Consider the following 27,906-nt stretch of genomic DNA (forward strand, 5'->3'; position numbering starts at 1 on the left):
TTTCATGAAGCCTCGCCTATCTCTACCAGATGTAAGAGGAGAACTGAAATGCTCGAAACAATTGTGCCAGAATTGTATTGATGTTTCAAAAAAATCTGAAACACATCTCCACAGTGACACCTATTGGTCACTTTTGCTATTGTCAGATCTTGATAACACTATTCTCTGAAACAACAGGCAATCCAAATCTAAACAGTTTTTTCTTTTTTTAAATAATTATTATGATTAATGTAGAATTTAAAGAAATCCCCATACAAACAGGGAAAAGAACAATGTGCTTCAGAAAATACTCCTTCTGTTTACATATGTGAGGTTGTTTCAGTTGCTTAGTTCGGTTGTGATGTTTTATTTCTAATTCATTCAAAAGTAAATATTGAAATAAACAAGACTAAATGTGTTTTAGTCTTTCACACGTTTTTCAGTGGCTGCACAGAATGTCAGTGACTGATGGGTTACAGTGAGGAGGAAGTCACTAAATGACACGTCTTGATGAATGCATCAAGCAGGTAAGGAAACCTCAAACACTTGACTCTGTTCATCTGGATGTAGCAGAAAAAACTTGGGGTGTTTGTGTCATTAATACACACAGTCCCAATTAGGGATAGGTATCGTTTAGGTTTTATCCGATACCGGTGCCAAATCGGTACTTTTGAAACGGTGCCGGTGCTTAAACGGTGCTTAAAGAATGGAGAACACAAAATTGGTCCAAAAACCTCTCATGTTCAGCTGGTTCACCAGGCCATCAGACTGCTGAACACGTCATAGACACCTCAGCTAACATTATGCACTCCATACTGTACAGTAACGCCACTGTTTTGCACATGTCTCAACTCTGTATATTTTATATATTTTATTTATTGTTTACTCTATTTAATTTGTAAAATATGTGTATACACACACACACACACACACACACACACACACACACACACACACACACGTAGGAAAATATTTAGTATACACATCCAGAAATGCATATACTATTATATATTGTACATATATTTATTAGTTTCAGATGTAGCCATTCTTGTATTTTGCTTGTTTACATTATTGTATTTTGCACAACTCTGTTGCTTGTGAAGCTCGCACACAAGAATTTCACTCACATGTGCTGTACCAATGTACCTGCACATGTGATGTGACAATAAAAGAGATTTGATTTGATTTGATTTGGTTTTTGTAAAAAGATAACAATGTTAGCCTTTTCTGCAGCTATGGGGCATATATGGTATCACTCTTGGCTGGAAGCAGTGCTTAAACAATGGAAAAACACAAACTTTGTCCAAAACCTCTCATGTTTAACTGTTTCCCTCTTTTTCTTTGGTCATTTTAGCCTTTTTGGCCAGGGTGAAGGGAGTATCTGCCATCAAACAAGAAGACAGCCGCATGTAGATATGATGATGTTTGCTAGTTCATCTTACATGCATTAATGTAATAACGTGGTTAGCCTACTCAACGTAAATTACTCACGCAGAGAAGAACGGCTGCTGCTGCTGCCATCATCATCCTCATCATTTCTGCTACACTGGCAGGGCTAGGGGCCAGGACTCTCCTCTTCGTGTTTTTGGGTATGTTGCTAACTCCGGGTCCGATAACAGGCACCACACCGCAGTAGATGCGCTCGGTGTGAGGTCTCGCAGCAAGCTATCAAATACAGCGCATTTCTTGGTTTTTGGAGAAAAAAAAAACGCTATGCGTCGCCAGGTGTTTCATCGGATTTGAGGAGTTACCTCCTTTGACAGTATCACAGTATCAGCTTAAAGCACTTGTTGCTGCTGAGTTTGCATATTTTGCTGTGAAGTACAGCCAGACTTTTGACCGCTTCGCCTTGGGCATTTTTAATCTGTAGCTCTGCATAAAAGAACGTACGTACCTGGCCCCGCCTGCTATCCTCGGAAACGTAAAATGATTGGCTAGAAGTGTATCACAGCTCAGGAAAAAAAAGAACCGAAATAAAGCACCGAAATGTGCGCTGCTTTTCGGTCTGGTTACTACCGTTTATGTCAGAACCGGTGCCATCATGGCACCGGACACCGGTACCCATCCCTAGTCCCAATAAAGCTTAAGACCACTTGAAAAATGGCACAAAAAATGATCTTGTATGCTTGGATCTTAACAAATTTCCAAGTACAGCTTCAACATGCAACAAGAAGAAATGGGAGTGAGACAAAACAATTTTCTGAACATGCAGTTTATTGAAAACAACAAACTGAAACAGGCTGTTTTACAGCTGATCAAATGTTTAGGACCACATCCCAAATCTGTGCAAGAATGTGGGTTCATTGTGACGTTTTGGTGGCAAAGGCAAAAAAAAACATTCCCTTTTTGAACGTGGTCGGGTTGCTGAACTGCTTAAGCAGGGTCTCTTGCAGTGCTTATGGGTTATGAAACAAAAAAGTCAAGTGGAAGACCCTCAAAAATGTCACCAGCACTGAGCTGGAGGAGCCAGTTGGCTGTCTGTCAAGACACTGGATGATCCTCAACCCAAATTAAGGCCGTTACTGGTGCTGACTGCAGCCCCATAACCATCAGACAACATCTGAGACTGAAGGGCTTTAAAAACAAAAATCGTTTTCAAAGGCCTCGTCTCCTTGAACGCCACAGAACCGACCATTTGGACTTTGCAAGAGAGCACCAAACATGGGACACTGAAAGGTGGAAGAAAGTTTTATTCCCTGATGAGAAAAAAATTAACCTTGATGGTCCTGATGGTTTCAACGTTACTGGCATGACAAGCAGATCCCACCTGAGATGTTGTCTACGCGCCACAGTGGAGGGGGCACCATGGTGTGGGGTGCTTTTTCCTTCAGTGACACAATGGAGCTTCAGGTGGTGCAGGGGCGTCAAACAGCTGCTGGGCGTGTCCAGATGTTGCAGAGAGCATCCCTCATGACTGAGGGCCCTCGTCTGTATGGTAACGACTATGTTTTTCAACAGGACAACGCTACAGTGCACAACGCCCACTCACCTCATGGAAGTGCTTACATCAAGCATGCCGCAACCAATTTTTGAAGGGATCAACAATAACGGTGGAGCTCCTCATCACTGAGTTCATGTTTGGAACTTTGATTTCTGTTTTGGGGGTTCACATGTTTTTTTGGAGGTGTGGTTCTAAACTTTTGATCAGCTGTAAAACAGCCCGTTTCAGTTTAAGCGTCATTTTCAATAAATTGCCTGCTCAAAAAATGTTTTGCCTCAGATTTCTTCTTGATGCATGTTGATGCTCTACTTGGAACCTTGTTCAGATCCAACCATGCAAAATTGGATTTTTTCCCATTTTTCAAGTGGTCTTGAACTTTTGATACACACGCACCCACACACACACACGCGCGCACGCACGCACGCACACACACACACACACACGCACACACACACACACACACATGCACATGCACACACACACGCACACACACACATGCACGCACACACACACACACGCACACACACACACACACGTGCACGCACACACACGCACCCACACGCACACACATGCACACACACGCACCCACACGCACACACGTGCACGCACACACACGCACCCACACGCACACACGTGCACGCACACACACACACACACACGCACACACACACACTGCATTTCTGTCAACTTCTCAGGGGGGGAAAAATCCTCTAACCTCTTTAAAGATTTAAAAAGCCAAAAACAAAGCAGCTCCTGTAAGTTTGCCTGTACTTGGATGAGGTTGTGTGTTTAGGGGGCGATCTATCCTATGGGGGAACCCAGCAGTAACCACAATGGTTGTAGTGGAACTTTTGTGCATACGGAAGCTCCACCTCTTTCTCCTGGGATGCTGTTCAAAAAGTAGACAGTTGATGCATTAAAAGAAATCATCAACACAGGAAATAAAGAGAGAGAAACAGTAAAATATATGTAAAAGCATCAGCAATAGTGTTTGGCCTCGGTGTGATTGATTCATTGGTCCATCCCCTGTTGGCTCTGCTGGAGAGAAATCATCAGGATGGACAGGCATACAGTGACAGTTTATCCCAGGAGAAAATAACACTGCCAAGGATGGACACAGTTTCTGCATACACTTAGCAAACAACACATGGTTCCACTTCAGAAGAAGAGACACATTCTTGTACAGTGTAGCATTCAGTTCATGGGTAGTGCACCTCCACCTTTTTTGATTTGCTGTGTTTATATTGATTTTTCACTTCAGTCTGTCATTTAGGTGATGTTAAGAAATCAGTTTTACCCCGGTTCTTTTATTCCTCGAGCATCCAGAGATGGCACCGGACTCAGTAGTCATTTTCACAAAATCTTTATTCATCTTTACTCATCTTCATTTATCTTTACTCTTCTTCATTTATCCTCATTTAAGCATGCACTTCTAGAAGGGAAGACGAGGCCGGTGTCCCTCTGCAAAAGTCTTCACCCCTTTGTTAGTTACAGCCAGCTTTATAGAGGCGTCCCCATCATAAAACCCCCTACGGTGTGCTGCAAACTCTGTCTGTGTCTATGTGCACGAGCACATGAATGCCTACATGTGCGCGTTCCCTCGTGTCTATGTGAGTGCTCGTGTGTGACTGTGTACGCATACCTGTGTGTATGTGTGAGTGCACATGAGTGAGTGTGCGTGTGGATGTGTGTGCGTGACAGTTAAAACACTGTGGGTGTAGGTGACTCCCTAGAGGTCATAAAACCCCTCTCCCTTCCAGACCACAGTTACAAATGTTGAGACCCCCACCCTAAAACATCCTCTGGGGAATTTCCACTCAGTGTGGGAGGGGCCTCCTACAATCTACTCCTAAGTTCACGACACAGTGAGGCCTTTATTACTTTAAGGGCAGTATCAATGTCTCTACAATAATTCTACATTCTATGATAACACATTTCCAAACTCTAAAATAAGCTAAACATTCTACAGTGAACACCCAACTAATACTCTGATTTTTACCTTTACTGTTTCACAAAGTTTTCAAAAGGGGAATGTCCACAATTTTAGATGCAGGATGTTTTATTAAAGCAGTTTAGCATAACCAAAGCAAAAGCATAATCAAATAACACTCTTTTTACTGACCCCAGCAGGCACCCCCGTCCTTCGGCACCCACCAAGGCAAGGGAGCCCAGGCCCATCCAGACCGGGGCCTATGGCAGCAAGACCGCCCAGCCCCACAGGACCCGGGGCAGCCCACCCGACCCCACCGCAGAGGAAACTGTACCCACCCTAACATTCAATCATCTCCCAGACTGCACAAGACAGTAGACACCCACGTTAAGTTTATTCTCCACCTCTCCTATGACTCTCCCCCACCTGCAGAGTGGACTCCTGCAAGGATGGAACAAACTCCCTGTCAGTTGAAGAGCCCCCTAGTTAGGCCGATGCGCCAGAGGTCCCCTGCGCCAGGGCTGAGCCCCCATGCACCCACCCGCCCACAACCTCGGCGACACACCAACAAGGACCGAAGCCCCTAAGGCCCAGCCAGAGCCCCAGCACAGAGGCAAAGCACCCCCGAACCCCAAGCCCCCACGCCTGTAACGCCACAGATTTGACAATGGTCGATCCCACTTACTAATCTTTGGCACTTCCTGATTAACTTTTCTTCACCAGCCTCCTCCTTTGAATATATTTCCTGTGCTTCCTCTTTCTACCATGAACTATCCTTGTCTTCTTTCCTGTTTCTAGATCATTTACACTTTTTAGCAGTTTTTCCTAAAATTACCAAAATATTATTCACATATTCCTTCATTGAGAAAAAAAGAGATTTAGCATGTGGGGGTGAGGTGTGGTTTCACCACGCTCCATGTGCGCCAAGACAGAAATCCGCCTACCGGATCGTTTTCCTCCTTGTTCTCCACTAACAGCCAATAGCCACTGTAGCTACTGATAATGGCAGCGCTAACACGATGCATCAGAGCCACGTCCATCAACAACCGCCATTTTCAGGCCAGCTACAGTCACGTGACTGGATTATGCCAGTAAGTTTAGGGTCACATGGAGTTTTCACCTTCCAACTTCTGATTGGTATAACTGACGTGAACACAACAATGTTACTGTGATTTTATTGGCTCAATGATTAAAAAGAGTTGTCAGTCATGTAAATCGGCCAGTGGAAGCCAAAGTCACCCAAAGCTACAGCTAATTTAGAGTCCATTTAAACAGACTATGGCGCAGGCCCTTTCTGATGTGAGTATTTGGGTAATTCTTAAAAAAATAAAATAAAAGGAATTTGACACGTGTCAAATAAGTTAAATCATTTCTGCTGTTCAATACTCAATACCTAAAAACTTCTATGGTGCCAAAATGTGGCAAAATGCGCAGCTCCTGGCTATTTATTTATTAAAAGTGATGTAATTTTTCACCGTTTCGCTTCAGAAGCATAAATCTTTGATGATGTTCATATGTTGATGTTATCTGGATCTAAAGGTGAATCAAAGCATATTTTCAAAGTGATTATATCCAAAAAAAATAATTAAAATAATTAAATTAGGCGAGGGAAAAAATTAAACTTACTTTTTCTATGTTCCAACCTCAGTAGCTTTGACACAGTAACATCTGATGTAATATTTGCACATCTGATGAAATTTTGCAAGAGTTAGCTTTATCTTGATACCAAGATTGTTTACACATAGTTTGCAATTGCAGAGAAATACTCCATTCATTCGGGGCATGTCATTTTCAAGCAAAAAGCTCAGAAAGCCCCTGGGGGCTTAACAGGTTAATATAATTGCATTAACATAGCCCAACAAGGAGGAATAGCAGTAACAATTTATTTGAAAGCCCAAATCTTAGCCTTATGCAGCCTAACTGGAAAACACACAAAAAAGAACCAGACAAAGAGCAATTCAAAAGACCCCTATGAGAAGAACATCGAGGGAACAGTACAGGATACTGTTACCAGGGCCCCAGGGTCCCGCCCTGGAGACAGGCCCGGGGTGGGTGCCCGAGGGCGAGCGTCTGGTGCCTGGGCCTTAGTCCATAGGGCCTACCTGGGCACAGCCTGAAAAGGGGGCATGAGCCCATCCTCCTGTAGGTCCACCACCCGCAGGAAGCACCATAGGTTCGGGTGTAATGTGTGTTGGGCGGCGACCAGAGGCAGACGCCCTGGTGGACTGATAGCTAACTCCCAAAATTAGTGATTGGGACATGGAAAGGGTGGAGTGCCCACTCCGGGTCGGGGATGAGTTCCTGCCCCAAGTGGAGGAGTTCAAGTATCTCGGGGTCTTGTTCGCGAGTGATGGGAGAAGGGAGCCGGAGATCGACAGACGGATTGGGGCTGCAGCTGCAGTAATGCGGACGCTGCACCGGTCCGTCGTGGTGAAGAGGGAGCTGAGTGTAAAAGCGAAGCTCTCAATTTACCGGTCGATCTACGTCCCTACCCTCACCTATGGCCACGAGCTGTGGGTAGTGACCGAAAGAACGAGATCGCGGATACAAGCGGCAGAAATGAGCTTCCTCCGAAGGGTGGCTGGCCTCTCCCTTAGAGATAGGGTGAGAAGTTCGGCCATCCGGGAGGGGCTCAGAGTAGAGCAGCTGCTGCTCCACATCGAAAGGAGCCAGCTGAGGTGGTTCGGGCATCTGACAAGGATGCCCCCTGGGCGCCTCCTGGGTGAGGTGTTCCAGGCATGTCCCACCGGGAGGAGGCCCCGGGGCAGACCCAGGACACGCTGGAGAGATTATATCTCTCGGCTGGCCTGGGAACGCCTTGGTGTTCCCCCGGACAAGCTGGAGGAGGTGGCTGGGGAGAGGGAGGTCTGGGCCTCTTTGCTTAGGCTGCTGCCCCCGCGACCCGACCCCGGACAAAGCGGATGACGATGGATGGATGGATGGATGGATGGATGGATGGATGGATGGATGGACATGGAATGTCACCTCTCTGGTGGGAAAGGAGCCTGAGGAGTTAGTGTGTGAGGTTGAGAGGTACGAGCTAGATATAGTCAGGCTCACGTCAACCCACGGCTTGGGCTCTAGATCCAGTCTCCCGGAGAAGGGCCAGACTTTGTCTCAGCCTGGAGTTGCCCTTGGTGAAAGGCGGCGGGCTGGGGTGGGTATCCTAGTATCCCCTCAGCTTGCTGCTTGTATGTTGGGGGTTTTCCCGGTGGACCAGAGGGTTTGCTCTCTGCGCCTTAAGGTTGGGGAACGGGTCCTGACTGTCGTCTGTGGTGATCCGCTGAACAACAATTCAGAGTACCCAGCCTTCCTGGAGTTCCTGGGTGCTCCACCTGGGGAGCTGTCCTACTGGGAGACTTGAATACTCATGTGGGCAATGACAGTGACGGCTCAAGCAGTGGCTCAAGCAAAAATTCAGGTGTGGAAGGAATTTGGAGAGGCCATAGAAAAAGACTTTTGGACTGGCTCAAAGAGAGTCAGGCAAACCGTCAGGTGATTCTACCTGCAGTGTGTATAATGCAGGTGGAGTGCTGCTGACATCGACTGAGAACATTGTCAGATGGTGAGAGGAATACTAGGAAGTAGAGTCTGGGAACAAGATAAGATAAGATAAGATAAGATAAGATAAGATAAGATAACCTTTATTAGTCCCACACGTGGGAAATTTGTTTTGTCACAGCAGGAAGTGGACAGTGCAAAAGTTATGACGCAAAAATTAGAATACAATAAGAATAAATACAGTACACAGCTGTACAGAATAGAATAAAATAATATACTATATACAGTAGAATAAAATAGAATAAAAATATACAATAAGATAAAAATAGAATACGAATGCTATATACAACTGAGTAAAAATACAACGATGCCAGAAAAGATTATTGCACTTAGTGTTATTGCACATGTGTGGATGGGGGGACGATTCGTCTATCTCTGGGGGCGAGGTCACTGAGGCAGTTAAAAAACTTCTTGGTGGCAGGACACCTGGAGTGGATGAGGTTCGCCCTGAGTATCTGAAGGCTCTGGATGTTGTAGGGCTGTCTTGGTTGACACGCCTCTATAGTGTTGCATGGACATCAGGGGCGGTATTTTTGGATTGGCCAACCAGGGTGGTGGTTCCCATGTTTAAGAAAGAGGACCGGAGGGTATGTTCCAACTACAGGGGGATCACACGCCTCACCCTCCCTAGGAAAGTCTATTCCAGGGTGCTGGAAAAGAGAGTTCGCCTATTAGTCAAACTTCGGATGCAGGAGGAACAATGTGGTTTTTGTCCTGGTCATGAAACACTGGACCAGTTCTTTATCCTCTCGAGGATAACTGAAGGTGCATGGATGTTTGTCCATCCAGTCTACATGTGCTTTGTGGACTTTTGTTGTAACCAGTTGTCATTACTGTTGATGTGAATTATTATTTTACAAAATCTCTGTTTATCCTTAACCACCAGTTTAAGGGTTCCTTCAATGTTGCCTACTTCAATTAACTATGGTCTCTAACATCACTGTGTTCCAATTTTGCATTTGGCCTAATGTCCATCACTGGTCACCAGGTCTATAAATTCCCGTTGCAGAGCCGTGAGCTTCTCTAAGATCGTATCCATATTGTGTTCAATAAACACAGTCTGAGTACTCACAGCCCTGCCCATCGTCAATCATGTCGGCCAGCCTTGTGGGGTTTTGAACAGCTGTAGCCGCTTTCTTTGTTCTTAGATAAGTCAGGTCAGAGCCAGCTCTGATCAGCCAGAACTCTGAACGACCTCTACCTATTCTGAACCACGATAACAGTGTCCTCTGTGAAGTGTTGCCAGGCACACGGCGCAACCGACCACCGAGTATCAGCAGTAAACGTCTCTGCAGGATAATCAGGCTCTCCCGAGCCCAGGCTTCTCAGCAGGGTGTCAATTTCGTTGTGGGACCAGTTGATCAACTCTATAATTCTTTAGGTTTGAGAGAACAAGACTGAGAGACTTTGCTGTGACTTTAATGTGCTGTATAAATAAAATTGCCATGGCCACTATTGCCAAGTCATGCCCATCATGTTTTGAAAGCTGGCCTATGTTAGAGATGCAGATGTGACACACATGCCATGGGGGTGGCCTTTTTGCACATCTGTGAGCACACAGCAGTAGTTTCACACAGTGCTTGAAAATAAATTACCCACAATGCATACAGTGGCTGTTTTCAAATGGGGTTCAGCAATATTAAACCTTTTTTTAACCTTTTTAAGCAAAACATCCGTCTTGAATCAATTACCTGACCTCATCATGAGCTGATGCATGCACATAATTTTAAAAAATATTATCTAACATGTCTGAAGTGTGGTGTCACAATCACTACAGGATTTGGTCATCTTCAAGGCAATTTCAATCTCATCAGTAATAGTTTTGAAAATTATGTGTAGTGTACCGTTTCAGATATGAGAATGGGAATATAATGCTTCATGTTGACCTCATCCACCAGTTGCTAATCCACAATGATGGTATAATTGAATATGTTACATTTTTCCCCGTGAATGTCTGCAGGTTGCAGTGACTGATGGGATTTCTCTTTAGTATAGGCTGTAGGATCACATACAGTCTACCGTGAATAAAGCCTTTAATTGTTAAAGTAGTTCCTTCTTTCACTCAAATGGGATCATAATTAGAGTTTCAATAGAAGTTAATGTTGGAAGTTACTGTGTGGAGTGTGCCTGTGGCATAAACTCCTTTTAATATTCTTGGCACACACTCACAATAACCTGCAGGCAAATCTGCATTCTTTTGTCTTTCTGGGTCACACACAATCACACTTGTATCTTAGAGTACGGAAATTCAGTAATTCCTACAACTCATTCAGAACAACAGTCATTTTTGTCCTATAGCTCCATTTGGATAAGCATTCACAGAAGCATTTGTGTCATATAGTGGACTGGTGAAATGGAGAACTCAAATGTGCACACACCTTGTGTGGCACATCCACAATATCTTCTTGGGAGATTCTTGAAGTTGAAGACCAATGAGGACACTAAGAGAATGCACAGTGTAGAGAAAATTATGCATTTGTATTTTAACACACACAAGCGTTGTGTATATAAACACGGGGAAGGCATGATCAACTGAAACTCAAGAGACAAAATAACTACAGGGAGTGCAGAATTATTAGGCAAATGAGTATTTTGTCCACATCATCCTCTTCATGCATGTTGTCTTACTCCAAGCTGTATAGGCTCGAAAGCCTACTACCAATTAAGCATATTAGGTGATGTGCATCTCTGTAATGAGAAGGGGTGTGGTCTAATGACATCAACACCCTATATCAGGTGTGCATAATTATTAGGCAACGTCCTTTCCTTTGGCAAAATGGGTCAAAAGAAGGACTTGACAGGCTCAGAAAAGTAAAAAATAGTGAGATATCTTGCAGAGGGATGCAGCAGTCTCAAAATTGCAAAGCTTCTGAAGCGTGATCATCGAACAATCAAGCGTTTCATTCAAAATAGTCAACAGGGTCGCAAGAAGCGTGTGGAAAAACCAAGGAGGAAAATAACTGCCCATGAACTGAGAAAAGTCAAGCGTGCAGCTGCCAAGATGCCACTTGCCACCAGTTTGGCCATATTTCAGAGCTGCAACATCACTGGAGTGCCCAAAAGCACAAGGTGTGCAATACTCAGAGACATGGCCAAGGTAAGAAAGGCTGAAAGACGACCACCACTGAACAAGACACACAAGCTGAAACGTCAAGACTGGGCCAAGAAATATCTCAAGACTGGTTTTTCTAAGGTTTTATGGACTGATGAAATGAGAGTGAGTCTTGATGGGCCAGATGGATGGGCCCGTGGCTGGATTGGTAAAGGGCAGAGAGCTCCAGTCCCACTCAGACGCCAGCAAGGTGGAGGTGGAGTACTGGTTTGGGCTGGTATCATCAAAGATGAGCTTGTGGGGCCTTTTCGGGTTGAGGATGGAGTCAAGCTCAACTCCCAGTCCTACTGCCAGTTTCTGGAAGACACCTTCTTCAAGCAGTGGTACAGGAAGAAGTCTGCATCCTTCAAGAAAAACATGATTTTCATGCAGGACAATGCTCCATCACACGCGTCCAAGTACTCCACAGCGTGGCTGCAAGAAAGGGTATAAAAGAAGAAAAACTAATGACATGGCCTCCTTGTTCACCTGATCTGAACCCCATTGAGAACCTGTGGTCCATCATCAAATGTGAGATTTACAAGGAGGGAAAACAGTACACCTCTCTGAACAGTGTCTGGGAGGCTGTGGTTGCTGCTGCACGCAATGTTGATGGTGAACAGATCAAAACACTGACAGAATCCATGGATGGCAGGCTTTTGAGTGTCCTTGCAAAGAAAGGTGGCTATATTGGTCGCTGATTTGTTTTTGTTTTGTTTTTGAATGTCAGAAATGTATATTTGTGAATGTGGAGATGTTATATTGGTTTCACTGGTAAAAATAAATAATTGAAATGGGTATATATTTGTTTTTTGTTAAGTTGCCTAATAATTATGCACAGTAATAGTCACCTGCACACACAGATATCCCCCTAAAATAGCTAAAACTAAAAACAAACTAAAAACTACTTCCACAAACATTCAGCTTTGATATTAATGAGTTTTTTGGGTTCATTGAGAACATGGTTGTTGTTCAATAATAACATTATTCCTCAAAAATACAACTTGCCTAATAATTCTGCACTCCCTGTATAATCACAAACAGAACAAGTCTATGAAACAAAAACCTAAGAACATGCATAAAGAAACTGAGCAGGAAATAACTGTTATAAAAAAAGATCTAACCTCAAAACATCACAACACAAAAAATTCATGCCAAAAATAAGGGACAACAATCGAGTGTCCATGACACATGGCTTTAGAGAAACAGAGGTAATAAACTGGGCTGGTTCTATTATAGCGCTTTTCTATTCTACTGGAGCACTGAACATGCTTTATACACCATCCTTTAGAGTTTCAACTTAGAGTTTGATATTTTACCCAAGCATACTTTGGCATGCAGACTTAAGTAGCCAGTTCAATTCAAGTCAATTCAATTTAATTTATTTATACAGCACCAAATCACAACAACAGTTGCCTCAAGGCGCTTTATATTGTAAGGTAGACCCTACAATAATACCTACATACAGTAACCAGGGATCGAACCACCAACGTTCCAATTAAAAGTGCCCAATCACTGCCTGAAAAGTTAAAAACTGCCTGCAGCTGGATCTGGAAACATCCTTCAAGAAGAGGCCATCTTCTTCAATGTCACACCAGTTTATCCATGTTTTACAAGCAAAAAGTTATTTGGTAACAAACATGCTGAAGTTCACCATTGCTCACCATCCCTCACCTTTCTTTATGTACACTTATTATCCTGTTCCATCAATTGGATTGGTGTGTGTCAGAGTTAGGTTAATTCTCTGCTTAATGAGGCTTATACGTAAGTTCAATAAGGAAGATCTATGGCCTCACGTCTGTCCGCTCCCAGGTGCTGCTGGCTGAATCTGAGCTTCATCACTTCCATTTTCCCACGCTGTCAAGCTGTTTGTGTCATCACTGGTCTAGTCCAGTCACCTTCTCCCGGTCTTTTCCAGGCCAATCAGCATTTATGCAACATACTTTGAATCCCACTGCGCATCTGTCTTTCTCCTTCACAGATGCCTTTGTGCAACCCACCTCCTCCCCATCTCCACCTCTCAGCACTCAAACTTCATTCAAGCCACCTTTATGAAAGGTGGAGACTGCCCATCAGAGTCTAACCAAGCACAATAAATCATGTTCATTTTTTCCAACAATCTGTCCTTGTTGAAATATGTTGATAATGAAAACATTGTAATGATAGACTTTTACTGCAATGATTGACTGTCTTTTACATGCTCTCTCTAGATCCTTCAAAGAAATTCCACTTTGGGTCTCATCAAGAATTTTACAATAAAGCAGTTTTGTCAACGGTCATAAAACTTTATTCCAACAACAAAGTACAGTACTCCTTACTGATAAAATGTTTCAATTTTCAGGCAGGGTGTAAGAGTCTGGCCTGGTGCATGGATTCTTAGAACAGGGGTTCTTAAACTTTTGGGGGCCAGGGAACCCCTACAGGTGGTAAATTTTTCCAAGCACCTTCCTATTATCCTCATGCTGATAGAAGTCTGGGTGCTTCGTGATGCGATGCTGCTTCATTCCCGATAAAGCCAAACTCGAGGCAACTGTCATACTTTCTCATTTTAGCTGTCTTGGCTTTTGCAATACTTGCAATACTTAAATATTTGTCCGTTGTTCTAATTAACCCCCAATCTATGGCTCGTGGACCCCTGGGGGTCCGGGAACCCAGTTTGAAAACTACTGTCTTAGAGGAATAGCAGCTTATTTATTATTCCCGATATCAGAATCAGAAAAACCTTATTATTCCAAGAGGGAAATTAAGTTATCATAGCAGCATACTGACAACAAAGCAATTGCATAAAATGAAGTGTAGAAATAGATATAAATGGTAAAATATAGAGATAGAAATGTAAATATAAACATAAGTATATACAAAAATATAGTCTGATACAGAAGAAGAAATGGCCTCCTCTGCTGTTCCCTCAGACAGCCAGGCTGAAGGAGTCTGTTACTGAAATTGCTCTTCAGGTTGTCCAGTGTGTTATGGAGGCAGTGTTTTGTGTTAATATTAATCGTTGATTTCATTATGGTTTTCTCTTTGTATTACATTCACTGTTCCTGCTTTCTGGGTTTCTGTTCTCAGTGTGTTGTATGCTTAGTCTTAGGGAAGACATAAAGACAGAACACTGTTGCACGTCTAGTTACTTTTGTCTCTGTGCTTCATGTTCCCTCTGTTCCAGAGTCTGTCCTGTTTCCACGTCTCAGTGTCTAGTCCGAGTCTTGGTGAATTGTCTCATGTTTCCTGTTTTATTTTGATAGTCCTTGTGCTGTGTGCAGTGTGTCTCGTTATGTTTGATTACTCTCAGCTGTGTTCTCCTGCTGTGTCTCATTCCCTCGTTACGCTTGTGTGTATTTAGGCTCTGTGTTCTCTTCTGCCCTTTGTTGCATTGTACCCTCACTCTGCTGTATGTTTTATCCTCCGTGCTCCTCTGAGTTTTCTAGCTCTGTTTCCCAATTCAGTTCCTTAGCTTCCCAGTGTTTTAGGCTACGTTCACTCTGCAGGTCTTAATGCTCAATTCTGATTTTTTGATCAAATCAGATTTTTTTGTCTGCTTGTTCACACTACAAATAAAATGCGACAGCAAACGCGCTCCAGTGTGCTCAAAGCGGCCGCATGCACAAAAGAAGACGTCACACACAACGCGCTCTGTTTAGACCCAGAGCAACAGGATGTTTGACTGATGGCATTCATATAAAGACTTCGGACTTTACGTTTCCCAATTTTGCTTTAAGTTATTTTGTTATTTACATAATAATGTAACTAACCTAATAATGATCCTTATTGCTGTTTTAAAGGAGCGGTGCTTCAAAGGATAGCTGCAGATTTCTGTCAGAATCTGCAGATTACACAGTACAAATAAAATGTTCACGTTTCTCCAACGTTGTCTTCCCAACAGTTTCACTGACATCTACACGGGATGGCCAGGAAGCGTTCGCGATGTGTTCTCGGGCGCTTCTGCGTTGCTGATAATCGGCGTCTGTCTTGTGTCAGTGACGTAAAAGACGGATTTAATGCGACATCATCAAACAGCAGTCACTTTCTAAAACATCGGATATGTGTCGGATTCAGAACCACATACAAAGTGACCCAGATCGGATTTGAAAATATCGGATTTGTGCCGTTCACACCGTCAGACCATGATGGGATATGGGTCGCATAGGATCAAAAAATCGGATTTGATGCGCTTTCGCCTTAATGCTTTGATTTTACTTTGGATTTCTAGTTCCTTGCTTTCCGTTTTGTTTTCTGTATGTTTGAAGAGTCATTTACAGCCAGAATACAGCTGCTTTGTTTAGTTCACCCTTGCATTTATGAGTCCTGCATCCATACATCCTGCCTGCCACACAGCAAACATTGACAGGAGTTATCTTACATGATTGCTTGCAGTCTTGTGTCATAGCACATAGTCTAGTGTTCAGTTCTTATGTTTTTCTCTGTGGAGTTTGTTCGGTTTTGCTTCCCTTTGCCTCATTGGTTTGATTCAGTTCTGCTGTGTTTTCCCCATGTGTCTCTACTTCTCCTAATCACCCTCTTGTGTAGATTTTAGCTGTGTCCCAATTCAGGGGTCGCACACTTCAGAGGACTCGGCCGCCTGGTCCGGCAGACTCAACAGCACTGCCCGAGACTTCCTGCTCAGCCAAATATCAGGCCTGATTAAAAGTGCCTGTGCAAACTGGGACACTGTAATGATAAGTTCATTACTAATAATCCTGTTGGCTTTTTATTTACACTGTTATTTTCTCAGTTTGGATAATTTAATAGGTCAGGTACAAATAAATTGTTGTACATACTTTGAGAAAATAATGCAAATACAGCTGGAAGATTTCCAAACTTCAATCCTTTTGTTTATGCAGAACATAGTTTGTAACAAAAACATAAAGTGGAAATATGTACAGTGACTTTTATCATTTTTCTTTTCAACAGGATTTTCCAGGACACCTAACAGCCTGTCCATTCTCTCGGCTCTTCCTTCCTCCGTTTCTCTTTGCTTTCTCATGTCCTCTTATTAATTCAACAAATTCATCCTCCCTGTCCTTCTTTCTTTTGTCCGCTCTTGGCTCCGGCTGGCCCACATCCTCCTGCTCTTCCTGGTCTGGCACTTGGTTGCCCACTACTGAACTGGGCCCTGTAGTGTCCTCCTGGATACTTGCAATCCTAAAGGTAGAGGAAATCAAAAGTGGCAGTTGACAGGTTAACATAAATAACTTCAAATTGTTTCTATTTGGGCTGCAAAAGGGTGATTTTCCCCGCCAGGCTCATCTTCTCAAGCAAAATGTACTAAATTAGGACAACAAGACAGAGAAACCTCTCTCTCTTATGCCTAACTGACTAAAAACCTCATACTGTTGCTGGACCTCCACCCACAGCGGTGAACAGGTGTTCGTTGTCTCTGCAGAGTTGGATGAACTCAGCCGTCTGCTCCTTACTCTCTAAAATATGACAGTATTTGAGTAGATTCTCGATCATCTAACACTTCTGTTTAATCAGTTTTCTGTTTGACGTTTGTACAGCATATTCAGCTGTGTGAAGACTGCAAACTTTAATGTCAGGCAAGCCGATTTATTGTGGAACAAATAAAGCTCTGACAAAAGCCAAACAATAAGGTTTTAAGGTTATTTAAGTGAGTTATATATCATGTTCAATGTGAGTAGTGAGAGCACTTTTGAAAATATGTGATGTCTTGATAAATCAAGCAGATATTTGATGTGTACACAGCAACATTCTCGCCTAAAAATATTTTGTGACCCAGAAAGAGTAATATTAAAACTAATCCTTCTGTTTAAATTAAAAAAACAGTGGGACTTTGCATTTACGGTCACGTAAGTTTAACAAGTGTCACAAGATTCACCTTAACATTCAAGATTCAACTTCCATCAACTTTTACATCTTAACATTTGTGTCGCTACTTCCAACATATCTTACATGTAAAGATGGAGGTGTCCTCCGCCGCCCTTCCTACCTTCTCCGCAGCTGATGCTATCGTTACAAACTGAATTGGCCGGGTCACGCTATGAATCCTGGGATATGTTGGGCCACGAAGGCTACACCGACCCAGCCTTCACATTTGGGCAAATGAAGGCCGCATTTGTCGGCTGCATTTTGATCCTTCACCCCACACTGCACTGAGTTTGCACATCTTGCAGGCTCATCACATCTTACCAGCATCGTGTCACTGACCACCTCCTCCAGGGTGGCGAGCTTCATGCTGACAACAGACTTAGCCTTCCTGATGAAGTTATTCCCTCTGTTTGCATCCTTGTTTTGAAGCCTGTACGCTGGCAAAAACAGACTATTAAAATTTATGGAACAGCAATAGGAAATATGGATTTGGGATGGGAAGTGATAAGAATTGAGCTATTCCCTTATTGATTTGATTCCTTATCGATTCTTTTATCAATGGTCAGTGGGTTCTGATTGGCTATGTTTTGAGAGTCACCACCATTGCTAAGCAGCAATAAAGAAAACGGGTTTGATTTTTATTTAGGAATAATAATCTTTAGTTTTTTACTGATAGAATAATTAGAAACCTGCAGACATCAGTATAAAGGAATGTGTGGGGCCAGCTGTAGACATGATAACTGGCGCCTGATATCTGTCACAGCCACCTCATAGCTCAGTGCCTGCAAAAAAAAAGGGGGGCTTGTTTAGCGGCTGATGTTTATGAACCCAAATTCTGCACATGACTAAATGATGTAAGTGTAGAAGAAGTGGAGGGCCGAGTTTGCAAAGGTAGTGAAAAGAGATAAACAAATATAGCTGATTTTATAGAGCCATATTGGCTGTTTGACTGTAGTATTGAATGATTAAATATCTTTAATCCCGGGCAAAGACAGCTGATGCCCTTAAATCAGGGGTGTCAAACTCCAGGCCTGAAGGGCCGGTGTCCTGCATGTTTTAGATCTCACCCTTGGTCAACATACCTGAATCAGATGATTAGTTCATTAGCAGGCCTATGGAGAACTTCAGGACATGTTGAGGGGGTCATTTAGCCATTTAGATTCAGGCCCAGGGGAGTGGTGGTCCTGTCTGGCCCAGATGGTGAGCTTTGGCCCTGCACCTTTTTTCCCAGCCTTTAACTCCCACTGAGCAGAATGATGATCTCGAGGACCATGAGCTGCTAGCAGTGAAGTTGGCCCTACAGGGGCAGTGACACTGGCTGGACAACCTTTTACAGTATGGACTGATTACAAGAACTTGTCTTACTCTAGCGAGGTGGGTGTTCTCTTTTGACTTCACTAGAACGCACACATTGTGAAACCAGATGCTTTTCCTTGTCAGTCTTCTCCAGGGGAAGATCTAGAGCCAGTGAACACCCTGCATGTCACCTGCATAGTGGGAATGTTGACCAGAGAGATTGATCATGAAATCTAACAAGGGTTGCAGTCTGACCCAGATCCTGACAATGCCCAATCCAGCCCCTGGCTTTCCTTCACTGGGCCCACACTGCTAGGTTCACCTGGATAAGCAGAACAAGTCAATTCCTTCAGCGATATCTCTGGTGGCCATGTTTAATGAAGAATGTTATGGAGTACATAGGTGCCTGCATGGTGTGCTCCAGAAGTAAGAGTAGCTCCTGGTCCCTATCAGGTTTACCGCAGCCTCTTTCCATGCCTCGTATGCTCTGGTTTCACGTCGCATTGGTTAGATTTCTTAATGCAGCTCATTTAGAAAATCTTCGTCGGGGGGTGCTTGAAGCCAAAGCTTCCCTTAGTTCTTGGTTCCATTGTTACACCCCTGTGCAGCCCCTAATCTCCTCAGTGTGTTCAGCTGTTGCTAATTGGCCACACCTACTCAGGTGTGGATAAAAGCATACCTGAGGCAGGCTTTCGAGAAGCTCACTAGTCTTTGCTTTGGTGGCACCAGACATTTTAGCCAACCTGCTATGCCATTTTAAGATAAAACCTCTTCTTACTAACACTCAGGTATTTTTTTTTTATGTTGTCGTAACATAAGACATCCCCAGACAAACGATAAATCAAGGAATTGAATCAAGAACTAGAGGCCTCCCTTTGTTGTGTAATCCACTTGTATGTTAGCAAATGGGTATAATTGCTAGCCTGGGTAGAATACACTCGCAACTTCTTCCGTTACCTTTTTGAGGTTTTTCTAGGCTGGGCTCAACCCGCCTTGTAGGAGGAACTAGCTGTGCCTTCGGTGCACCAACAGCTGTACAGATGTTGTCAGGTAGGGAGACAGGTCTACGCTCCTCACTGTGGCGCAGAACCACACACTGGCCAATGGTCATCAGACTCTGACCCCTCACTATCGTCAGGGCCAAAAGGTTTAGTTATCTGTGGACATTCCTCTAATGTCTGTTTCCAGGAAACTGGCTCCACACTTCATCAGCCCCTACAAAATCAACACAGTTATCAGTCCTTCTGCTGTTTGCCTAAAACTGCTGCCTAGAATCCACCTCACAGATCCCACCCTCCCCGTCCTCACTGTAGGATGACCTCATGTCACCACTGAGCGCAGCACAGATACAACAGGTCCCTATCAGTCATGAGCACGCCCACACATTGCCCCACCGGTTTTTCAAACCCAGGTCAATCCGTCCCTAGAATTAAAGGGTGTGCCCGGTGGGAGCGAATCACAACCTTAACTCTTTGTTTTGCCTTATTTTTAATTTTAGCTGATACCATTAAAATATCTGAATGTCACTGTGTACATACTTAATCTCCACCCTTGATCAATGCCCCTGCACTGGAAAAAATGGCCCTTCAAAAACAAGAAAAAAAAACTTAAGATTTGATACAAGAGCTTGAAATAAGTGAAAAAAAGCGCAGCAACTTCATTGGTAAAGCCCCATAAACAGAGGACTGCATTAAAGAAGCCGTTTTGCAGTGACTTTTTGTTCGGCCCTTAATACACCAGTAAAATCTGTGCATTGCACAGGCACAATTCAAAGCACAGACAAACACACTGCTAGGCAGACTAAAACTGCTCAACCTGTAACATTTGTTATTAATACAAAGTGTTTTTATCATTTAAATTAACATGGACATTTGACATCATTCTTCAAACGATACCATTGTAAAATGATCATTAAGGATGCACGCAGCCTGTCTGCTGAATAGACTGTAGCCTAAACTCAACATTAAAAAAACCCTTTAAAATCAACTAAAAGCTAGGCAGTCTCTGCACCGCACAAACCAAACATAAAACATCGGCATGTTCGCCGATATTATCGTGCACCCTTAATTATAAAACTGGGCTAACCTGGCCAATTTCCAAACAAAAATCAATCACAACCAACATGGACTGTAGTAGCCTTGGAAGGAGAGAAGAAGTGTTTTCCTATAGTCCACATCTTAACCACACTGGCTCTACTGGCCAATAAAAGCATTCCAGTCAGCCATGCTCTTCTTGTAAGATGATGTGAGATCTCGCTCATGGATTTTGTCCAAGAGAACCTCTGTCTGTATGACGGACAGCGGAGAGGCTACACACTTTGGGTATGTAAGGTGTAGGGTATAATAGTAGGCCATAAGGTATAAAGAACCCTCCGTAACCTCGTCTTTTGGAAACGTGGTTATTGGCACATCTCCTACCGCTAGGATGCAGTTGGACGGACTCCCGATCAGCACTGGGCAGGAGAGAGGACGTTTCATCAAATAGGTATTAGGGTCTTCTTGGTCCTTTAACACATAACACAGACATACTTTTGTAAGGACGATGCACTTTTGTTTCAACACAAAGCTAAAGCTAAATTACAACAAAAGTTGAAGTTGTGAGAAACTACATCTGAATTTGCTATTTTTAATTATTCTCAATGCAATTATTGTTCACATATGTCTAGCCTTCCTGAAAAACAGAAAACCAAGGCTACATTTAATTGGTTATCATTGAGGTGATAAAATCTGCTACAACATAATACATGTTTGTATTTACTGGCCACAGAGATCTAACCTGTGAGAATCCGCATTCCCAAAATATGTTTTAGGTACCTTTGAAGGATTAGAACATACAGCATGTGAATATGAAACACTTTGGCACTCATCAGAAGCAGCACAAAGTCACAAAAATAAATAAATAAAAACAAACAAAAAACCCAAAAACAAAAAGCTACGTTTTGCACAGCTCACCTCAAAGACATGCACCAGAGCCTCACTCGCATCTCGCATTAGGCCTATTGCAAACCTTTTTTTTTTTTTTCATTTCAAATAATAAACTTTAACGTATCCTGGCTGATATTGACCCTCTTGTCCCGTTTATTCTGGGCTCCTGAAAAGTTTGCACAAGTAGTATAGAGGCCCTTAGCGGTTACTCAGTGGCTTTTGTTCACTACAATTATAAAGCAATTACAGCTATCATAACTATTCACTGTAATTATTATTCACTATTCAGGGGTGGCTGTTGCTCCGGTGGTAGGTTTCAGCTCTCCGATGCATCGATGGGAGTATGAATGTGTGTGTGAATGTTAATTAGAAAGCACTTAGAAAATGTGCTTGTGTGAATAGATTAATGCACAAATGGTAAAATGGTAAATGACCTGTATTTGTATAGCGATTTTTACTAGTCCCCCCTAGGGACCCAAAAGCGCTTTACACACCCAGTCATCCACCCATTCACACACACATTCACACACTGGTGGAGGCAGCTACAGTTGTAGCCACAGCTGCCCTGGGGTCAAGTTGTGTAAAGCGCTGTAGTGCTCAAAAGCACAAATAAGAACCAGTCCATAATTTTAAATGTATAACTTAAAAAATTGCAATTTTTCTCAACAAATTTTGGCCTGTCTGTACAGAGAAACCAGAGAAATTTAGCAATAACCCCATGGTCAGCACTCTGCACAGCGAAGAAGCAGCTAGATATGGTGGTTATATGTCTCTGGATATCTAGATCCCCTTATCTATGTTCATTACAGTAAGTTTCTGATCATACGTCTACATTCGTATGTAGATTTCAACCATCTTAGCCACTGTGATGTTTAGTTTACACAAACTGGTCCTAAAAGGTCTTGCCTCTGTCATATAGTTTACGTCTTACACAATCACATGCTAATATCAATAATTACAAATAAAGACCTTTCTTTGCTGCATCACATATAATTCTGAGATTGTTGTAAATATCCCAAAAGGAACCTTTAAATCATTCAAGTGCTGGAGGGAACAAAGCCAAATGTAGGTCAGACAACAAATTTGCATTTAGCCTTTTCCATAAGTATGTTGATGATTTAAGCTTTAAAGAGTGCAGTGGCTTATCATGCATGGGGGGGCTGCACCCAGAAATTGGTTGCATATTGAAGTGACAGTGTTTGAAATTGAAAGCTGAATTTCCAAATACATCAGGAAATCAAGACTTCAAACAGTCTGCCTGTGTGTTTGTGTGCAGCCTCTCACAGCAAGAATGACGGAGGCTTAACCAATTATTCAGTCTTATGAAGCAGTCTTCACTGAGCTTTAGACTTGAATGTCTTCCTCCAGGGGAATGATGCCTCAAGTATGTGTCTGCTTAAATAGACTATTTTCACATGCGACACTGGATCCATGTAAAACCACTTCAGCTACCTCTTACCAAAGTATACTACGGTAATGTTAATTAGTTGAGATAAACTACTGTGATGTCTCAGAATCATTCAGAATGAATAATTACAGATTTTTATATAACACTCCAGTTTTAAAGGTGTCAAACCCCAAAACACATCAGCAACAGGGACAGCAGACTGAGCTTTCCTATGTAGCATCCTCAGCATCTTTGGATCCTGATCTCTGTTGTTTATTCCAACTATAACTCCACCAATTTAACAAGTGAATGAACTGGAGTTTTCTCTAATATTTGGTGAAAGTGCCTTTTATGGCTTTATGATAGTTAGCTCAGTGCGTATTCTCTATCCATTGTCCCTCTCTCTTGTCTGTAGGGTTCCTGCCTGGGAGGGGATGGGTCTGGGGTCAGATGAGGTCTCTATCACTCTGTCTTCAGCCATACTATGGCTCACAGACCTTCACATCATCATATTGTCACTTCCCACCACCGGTTTATGTCTGCATGAGCTCCTTTCACACTTGAAATTCAGATCCAGTCTCACGCAGGTGGAACGGACTTGGACGCAGACCAGCTGAATTTAGAATGAAAGTCACAAGTTTATTTACAATCGGAGAGGGATTTCCAAGGATGGAGGGGAAACGGGTCCAAATCACACTCCTCTTCGGCACTCGTGTTCTCGCCACACCTCACTGACAGACTCAGGGGAACAGGTAAAGGGTTCAGGAATCTATATACAAAGAAACACAGAACAAACTAGAACGTCACACGGAAAATTGAGGTTAGCAGAGCTGTACTGATGAGTGTTACTCAACGGTCCAGCGAAGCAGGTGGATGGTTACAACAGGTGTGTGGACCAAGGGCGGGAGCCCAGCTGAGCTCCGCCCAGGCAGACAGGGGAGAGAGAGAGACAACAGCAAAAACAACATGTGGCCTGAAACTAGGTCAGCCAAGGAGTCCAGGACAAATATACTTTTATTTATTCACTCCACATAAAATGTAATAAATAAATCATATAATACAAAAACCAACTATTTACATTTCAACTTTTTACTATTTGAATTTTCAGCTTTTTCCTTTTAAACAAATTTAAAGTGAAACAACACAAAACACTGCAAACCACAACACAATTAAATATAAATTAAAATATGAAAACAAAAAGAAGATGCACATTCTCTGTCATATGGACCTGCATGAATAAACTTTCTGAATCCTTTATCATCCGCAACTGAAAATAGTTGTGGATGATTGCTATACCTTTCTAATGTGATGTTGTTGTCCCTGGCTCTCTCTCTCTCCCCCGCTCTGTATGGCGTTATTTTTGTGCCACTATTCTGAGCACACCTAACAAAAAAATTGAGCTCTGTTCCTGTGCTACTGAGTGCTGCCTACTACTACTACTACCGCCCCTCCCCCCTCCTATTATGTTCACGCTCTGTCCCTGTGTGAGCACGTCAACCTGTGAGAAAAAGTTTACCACACACAGATGTTTCCCTTCATGGTGTGGCGATAAGCTGACAGCCAAACCCATCTGTTCTCTGACTGAAGAGTTAAATTTGTGATTGACATGACATTGACCAATCAGCTGAACGGAAGAAAAATAGGGTCAAAACTCGTACTTGTAACTTGAGTACAGAGTTTCACACGTATTTTTTTGTCCACACACAAATCTGTTTTATGCTCACACAAATTCTTTTTACACACACAAATCCTGATTTACAAGTACAAAATATTTATGACCACAATTTGAGCCCATAAGGATCCCCTAAAGCCCAGAGCTCCTTGAGCTTAAGCGAGGCGTTGTACTCTGAAGACTCGCCGGGGGTTTGGTCTGGGGATTCCCAAGGGAGACTCGCAAGGCGTGGGCGTGGGTGAGTGGGTGAGTTCCAACCTTGAGGGGATAACAGTAGCAGGGTCTCTGCAGGCAGAGTGGCCATGACTTGCAATGTAGCGAGGAAAGTATCTCGTGGAGTGGCGAATCCACCCTCTGCATGACTCTGCTGTGATGTCATCACATGCTGCATCCATGGCTGGTAGCAGGGCCATTTGCACATGTGAATGCCGGTCACAAACCTCCCACCTCCAGGCACAGAAAAACTCCTTTATCGGATTAAGGAATGGGGAGTGGGGAGGGAGATATTCAACCAGCATTCTGTCATGTGCTGTAGACCACTGTCTGACCAGATGTGAGTGGTGAAAACGGACATTATCCCACACGAAAACATACTTGTTGAGTTGGCCTCCACCCCTCTCATTCTCAGGGACTGCAGTATGTTCCTGTAAAGAGTGTCTAAAAAAGTCAGGAGATGTTGTGTATTGTATGGAGCAAGAAGGGGAATATGGGTGAGGATGCCATTGTCTGAGTTGGCTGCACACATTGTAACATTCCCTCCACGCCGGCCTGGGACATCAGTGGTTGCTCTCTGTCCAATGTGATTTCTTCCACGCCATCTGCCTTTGGCCAGACTGAACCCGCCTCATCAACGTGTATGAAAGTGTGCAGTGGTTCCCTGGCTTCCAGCTCCATGCTTTAGAACAGTGGTTCCCAAACTTTTTTTGCTAGGCCCCCCTTTGTTTTACAAGAAAAATGTGCACGCACGCACTAACACACCCTCCAACCACACACGCCCATATTTTGCTCCATTGCAGTTTATTTCACACCACAAACATTTATTAAACAAGCAAATACAAGTAATCTGCAATAACTTACAGGTAGTAATAAAATAAACTACTAACACCTACACGGGTATTTTTGAAAAAACGCAGCTGTTTCGGCCACGTAAACGGCGTTTCGAGTCACCGAAAACATTTTTTTAAAACCCCTTTTTTGCGTTTACGTGTGGACGAGGAATACAGAGTTCGTCACGCAACGTCAAAGGTATGTGCCTTTTTCCACGTCACGCTGTGGCCACGTTATTGTTTACATGAGATGAATTGCAGAATAGCAGATAGAGACGAAATACTGTTAATCTGACTGTCTGCAGGTTTTACAGGCTTACACACAGTTACTGTCCCTCCATTTACAAAGGCAGAGGCGTCACCGTGTGATTATTTTACGTGTAGTTGTTTCCTGTGTAATAATATTCAACATTGCAATCAAATCAAAAAATGTCTCTCTGTGCAAAATGGGTTTAAAAACATAAACAGCTGTGGGATCCTGTTTGTTTGAACCGAGGGAACAAATCGTGGCAGGATCAGCCTGATGTTATTTGTATCCCGCTGTAACTTTACTGTATAAAGAGCAAACATCTCCAACATGTCAGGAGCAGTTAGTCATTACAACAAGTGTTTGTGAACTAAAAATCAAGAATGTGGGATCCTGTTTGTCCGTGATTTGAAGAGCCCAGCGCTGCTCCTGATGCAGGGAAAACCAATCCAGGTGAAGCCAAAGGGAAGATTTGCTTCACCATATTTTCTAGTCTTTGGTTTGGAAACATATTCAGCGACGCTTCATCTCCTGCTTTGCGTTTCTGTAGGCGCCCGTGCTAGCAGTGTCCAAGCGTTTTGTTTTCTTTCCCCCCTTTTCGCACCGTGCCCCCCCTAGGGGGCGGGCCCCGCACTTTGGGAAGGTCGGCTTTAGAGGGAGAGAGAGAAATGTAACAACTTTTCCTGTGTAACATAATGCATTTTGTATGTTCTGTGAGTATATACACAGAATTATTTTTCTACTGCATGAAACTACACAAAGTAAAACAGTTTACAGTGCTGAACATTAGAGTATACATAGAAGACGTGTTTTACCCGTACATACTGGTGACGGATCTCCTTCACTCTTTCACTGTTGGGTTCAAATGCACTTTGTACAATTGTTTCGTGCGCATTTCTTTTCTCTTGAGCACGCAATTTTTGTTATTGACACAGATCCAATATTGCCAAACACATCGTTATCCTCTATGACAGCGCTTTGAATTTCTTTCAACTTTCTTGCATTGTTTGCAGTCACCGTTGCACAAATGGCTTCCTCTTGCTGCAGGGTAAAAAGGGCCCTCTTCCACCTCTGCGAGGCTGTCTTTCAATCCTTTGCGGTTCAGATTACAGTAAAATTACAATAATGTCCACTAAACATGAGATATTATGAGATGTTGGATTACTGTCCAGTACTGTACATACCTGTTCTCCCTACGAAATGTTTGAACGATTGAGTTCACAGTGGTTCTTCCAACATTTGGTCGCACCCTCCGACCAGCCTCATCCATTGTGAGGCCGTGATTGACAACATGGTCAACAAGTGTTGCCCTACTTTCATTAGGGATCTGCGTATGTGTTTGGCGTCTTCTCCCTGTTTTGTCCCCCCCATCCTCACCCCTCTTTCACGATGCTGACCTCCCATTTCTGTGTCACAGAATTGTAGAAATGGTACACACTATGTCCTGCTCGGTTCATATATGCTTGCCAATTGAGGGTTCATGGGATTGATCCATGAGTGGCTGTGAACAATTGGCCTGTCATTGGTTACAAGTAATAATACTCCCCACACCTCCTCGTCAGTGAAGGCTGAAGTTCACCTGAGAGAAATTGTTCAATTTCCAGGAAAAAATAATTTAAAAAGGTATAAAATTTGCTTGACAGAATTTGAAAACTAATTCACCAATTTTGTATGTAATGACTCAAACAATGAAATGAAGACTATTAGTTTTCTTGGGAACGACAGTTCATTTTGACTGACATGACATAAGCAAATGATAATGTTGTCGACGGCAGAGGATTGTATGAAAGCAGCTGATACATGTTCAGAGGAAGGAGACACTGCTACTATGATGTGCACAAATGACTAAATGTTGTGGAGGTTGCACTAATGGTTTTGAGAATTCTTATTCTAATCTGAGAAAAGCTGCAATGTATTTGTGTTTTCATCCTGCAAGTTAACAGATATGTGATAAAGGCTCTTCACCCCTGATGAAACACCAGGACAGCAGTGTGTGAGGAAGAGGA

Source organism: Mchenga conophoros, linkage group LG2, assembly GCF_057382185.1.
Source record: "Mchenga conophoros isolate Kocher_MC1m ecotype Shallow Benthic linkage group LG2, M_conophoros_male_GT1.1, whole genome shotgun sequence".
NCBI lineage: Eukaryota > Metazoa > Chordata > Actinopteri > Cichliformes > Cichlidae > Mchenga > Mchenga conophoros.